The sequence below is a fragment of the Penaeus monodon genome, chromosome 6, assembly GCF_015228065.2.
Source record: "Penaeus monodon isolate SGIC_2016 chromosome 6, NSTDA_Pmon_1, whole genome shotgun sequence".
In the NCBI taxonomy this organism is placed as follows: Eukaryota; Metazoa; Arthropoda; class Malacostraca; order Decapoda; family Penaeidae; genus Penaeus; species Penaeus monodon.
The window spans coordinates 30,506,897-30,512,171 of NC_051391.1; the positions used below are offsets into that span (position 1 = coordinate 30,506,897).

Consider the following 5,275-nt stretch of genomic DNA (forward strand, 5'->3'; position numbering starts at 1 on the left):
AACATTATATAGAAAAAAGCAATTGTTTCTTTCGCTTCCCCCTTTTGCGTGCAAATAAACTTGCGTGTAAGAGCAATTTTGCTTCAGTAATCCAGAAGGGGAGATTACGAAGCCTCAGCGTCTGTACATATATGATTTGGGTTTGTGACGAAAGCCAGTCTGTCTGTTGCTTTCGCTGCCAAGGTAGGTCAGCTGTTGGAAGTGCTGAAAGTGTTCTCACTCTGGTATGTCACTTTTCGTCTGGTGTTTCATTACTTTTTTTCAGAATGCATAAAATTACTTATTTTAAGATACTGATTTTAGAGGATGATTTTCTTGTGACTGCTACTATACTGTGCTTTACTTTCGCGCTTAGAAAGTCTAAACGTTTCCTTCCAAAGCAATATTTTCCAAAGTTATTTGGAAGTATAATTTCTTGCTATCTGGAATTTGCTGTAGCTAAGAGGATACATTGCGTTCGTTGTATCTTTAGTCGTCCGCATAATTACTTGGCTAATGTAGTAAACATAAAAAAATATGGCGACTTTTTGATACCGAATTTCTTTTATCTTCAGACTGAAAGATGAAGGTCGCTGTTCTGCTGTGTTTCACTGCCTCGTTGGCTGTTACAGCTGCTTTACCTGCTGACGCTCCAGGTTAGTCTTCCTTATATACTGATTGTAAGTAGCTGTTATATTCTTCATATACATACATACATATATATATATATATATATATATATATATATATATATATATATATATATATACATACATAATACATATACACAAATATATGAATATGTATGTACACAGATAGACAGAAAGATATCGGTATCGATAAATAGATATATATTCATATCTATGGATATATATAAATATATATTTCTTTTCCTTTCTTTTCTTTTTCATTTATTTTTTCATTTTTCGTGGGGATGTGGTGAAATCAGGTTCTTTTTTTTGCTGCACATCATCGTTCCTCATCTGTAACATCCTTCTACTAACACACTTTCGCAAAAAGAATAAGACCACAAAAAATGTATGAACCTTTCGAGCCGTCAGAATCCCTGCCCGTTCCCCCTCCCTCCAGCTGCGCCGATGGTCCCCCTCCTGCCATGATCGGGGCCCTTCATCCCGACGCCCGAGGAGATCCAGGCCCTACAACGCCCTCCACACCACGCCCGCCCCCGGGGTCGTGCCCACTCCAGGGGCCGCCCCCGTCGGACCTCCGAGTGAGTGCAACTTCATAGAACTAGTTTCAGGCGCCAAGTGTGTGCGTGTGTGTGTGTGTGTGTCTTTCAACTGATTTATTTTCCTCCCTCCAGCCATGCCTCCTGCAGTAGCAAGTCTGATCGCCAAGTACAAGGCCGCAGCCGCAGCCTTCATCCCTTCCACTGCAGCGCCTGCCTGAGCTGATGCTTTCTCCGTGCGAGTGTCGATCAGGCAATATACAAATCACTTTCGCTTTTGTGAATGGGTGGCAGAAGAAAATTGTGAATTATGAATATGAAAGTAAATTAAGAACGAGGACATTATTTTCATTTATATAACTACCATGCTAATATATAACGATGTAGGAAACTCCCAACATTACAATAGTTTAAATAAATTATCCTGTTGTATTAACCTTTCATCACACAGCTCAGATGCGCAAACAGTTACCATGAAGATAGACTAACGTCCACTTGCTTCACATATGATTTCCTATTTATAATCATAATGCTAATAAGAGCAACGGTGTTAATGAAGGCGATGGCAGTATTGGTGATAGCAATAATAATGATGATTATGATAAAGAAACCAATAAAGTTATAAAAGATATATAATGATGATGATAGTAGATATAACAATGCTAATCATATAAATGACGGAATTCTCAAGGTCAAAATAAATTGAATGACAAATATAAATGAATAATAGGTCTAATGAAAACGTTAGTTATAATGGTAAGAGCAACGATAATAATAATGATAGTAAAAATAATGATAAACAATAGCAATAACGTTATGATAATGATGATCAAAACAATAATAAATGACATTAATACTATTAACAATAATTAGAATAACAGTAATAGAAGTATCCAAAACAAATTGATGAATAAATCTAGTGTATATGTATATATACATATACTGTACACACACACACACACACACACACACACACACACACACCACACACACACACACACATAAAACACACACATACACATACACACACACACACACATACACCCCACACACACACCACACACCAACACCCTTTCACATACACATACACACACACACACACACACACACACACACACACACACACACACACACATATATATATGTATATATATATATATATATATATATATATATATATATTATATATTATATATATATATATATATATATATATATAAATCAATTCATATGGCTGTGGTGTGCGTTTGTGTATGTTTATGTGTGAACCAAAAAACTACAGAAATTGTAACAAGAGAGAAATTATAACACATAGAAAGAGAGAGAGGAATCTTGTTTTCAGTTTTTCTTTACCGAATTCTTTTGAAGAAAAGTAGCCAGCATAAGAATAACTGAAAAATATAGACAAAAATTAACATTATATAAGCTAGTGGGCACATGTGTGTGTTTACATATGCAAACACACAAACATATGTATACATACATACATACATACATACATACATACATACATACACATATGTGTGTGTGTTATATCTACATATCTACATATATATATATATATATATATATATATATATATGTGTGTGTGTGTGTGTGTGTGTGTGTGTGTGTGTGTTGTGTGTGTGTGTGCGTGTGTGTCTGTGTTATATCTACATATCTACATACATACATATATACATATGTGTGTGTGTGTTATATATCTACATATCTACATACATACATATATGGATAGATGTGTGTGTGTCTGTGTCAAAAATAGGTATGTGGGTAAATAAACAGATACAGATAGATATAGATGAATAGGTATGGTAGAAAATCCCGCAATGGACAAACTAGATTGGCTTCATCCTTCTGTAAACACTGTAAAAGGGTGGCCGGCACAAGGAATAATTAAGATGCCCACCAGAATAAATATATATATATGTATATGTATATATATATATATATATATATATATATATATATATATATATATATATACATATGTGTATGTTTATATAAACACAACACACACACACACACACACACACACACACACACATATATATATATATATACATATATGCATATATATTATATATATATATATATATATATATATATATATGTGTGTGTGTGTGTGTGTGTGTGTGTGTGTGTGTGTGTGTGTGTGTGTGTTTCTATATGTATGTATGGTGTGTATTTATATTTACACACATACAGTCCAATATATGTATATATGTCCATACATACATTTATATATATATATATATATATATATATATATATATATATATATATATATACATATATATATATTATATATTGTGTGTGTGTGTGTGTGGTGTGTGTGTGTGTGTGTGTGTGTGCTGTGTGTGTGTGTGTGTGTCTGTGTGTGTCTGTGTGTGTGTGTGTGTGTGTGTGTGTGTGTGTGTGTGTCTGTGTGTTGTGCGTGTGTGTGTGTGTATATATGTATAGATATATATGAATATATATGGTATATATATAGAGAGAAAGTGAGATTTCTTTATGTGTTAATTCATATATCTATCTATATAAATGTATATATATATTTTTATACATAGATACTGTATATGTTATACACGTGTGTGTATTTGTGCCTGTTAATGTGTGTGTGGTTGTTCATATGATTAGTCAAATGCTGTATATGTATATGTGTTTGTGTGTGTTTGTGTGTGTTTCTATGTTTATCTGTACATTATATAAATGTATTATATATGTATACACACACACACACACACACACACACACACACACACCACACCCATATATATAAAATTATATATATATATATATATATATAATATATATATATATATATATATATACATAATAAAATAATATATTCATATATAATACATATATATATATATATACATATTATAATACATAGATAAATAGTTATATACGTATCTGTATATGTGTGTAAAATTATATATATATATATATTATAAAATATATATATATATATATATATATAATATGTGTGTGTGTGTGTGTGTGTGTGTGTGTGTGTGTGTGTGTGTGTGTATGTGTGTGTGTGTGTGTGTGTGTGTGGCATACATATATATGTATTATATATATATATATATATATATATATATATATATATATATATATATATATTTTATATATATCATTATTTATATATATAATATAAACATATATATATAAAATATATATATATATATTATCAACGTACACAAAAGAAACAAATTACACATAAGAACCACGCTAAATGTAGTTTACATATTTCGTATTTACATTCAGTAAACTTTCCTCCTCCGCGTGCCCATAAACTTGCGTGTAAGCAGCAATTGTTTGCTTCACGTAATCCTCAGAAAGGGAGATTACGAAGCCTCAGCGTCTGTACATATATAGATTTGGGTTTGTGACGAAAGCCAGTCTGTCTGTTGCGTCGCTGCCCAGGTAGGTCAGCTGTTGGAAGTGCTGAAAGTGTTCTCACTCTGGTATGTCACTTTCGTCTGGTGTTTCATTACTTTTTTCAAAACGCATAAAATTAGTTGTTTTAAGATACTTATTTTAGAGGATGATTTTCGTGTGACTGCTACTATACTGTGCTTTACTTTCGCGCTTATAAAGTCTAAACGTTTCTTTCCAAAGCTATTTTTTCCAAAGTTATTTGGAAGTATAAATTTTTTGCTATCTGGAATTTGCTGTATCTAAGAGGGTACATTCCGTTCGTTGTATCTTTAGTCGTCCGCATAATTACTTGGCTAATGTAGAAGACAAAAAATTGGCGCCTTTTGATACCGAATTTCTTTTATCTTCAGACTTAAAGATGAAGGTCGCTGTTCTGCTGTGTTTCACTGCCTCTTTGGCTGTTACAGCTGCTTTACCTGCTGATGCTCCAGGTTAGTCTTCCTTATATACTGATTGTAAGTAGCTGTTATATTCTTCATATACATACATACATATATATATATATATATATATATAATTATATATACATACATAATATATGAAATTTGTATACAGATAGACAGAAAGATATCGGTATCGATATATAGATATATATTCATATCTATGGATAAAATATATATAGGGATGTTAATATTCTTTTTTTTTGCCATATCGTCTGAA

The 5,275-nt window shown here is 32.1% G+C and overlaps 1 protein-coding gene and 1 pseudogene across 1 annotated transcript in view; both read left to right on the forward strand.

Moving 5' to 3' along the window:
- LOC119573765 (calphotin-like) overlaps positions 1–1,587 on the forward strand; it is a 26,835-nt gene extending 25,248 nt beyond the window's left edge. The window contains exon 5 of the transcript XR_005228818.1: positions 1,456–1,587. The gene's annotated coding sequence lies outside the window, so the exon portion shown is untranslated. The remainder of the gene's footprint in view (positions 1–1,455) is intronic.
- LOC119573766 lies at positions 173–1,586 on the forward strand (annotated as a pseudogene).
- Positions 1,588–5,275: the final 3,688 nt, after the last annotated feature.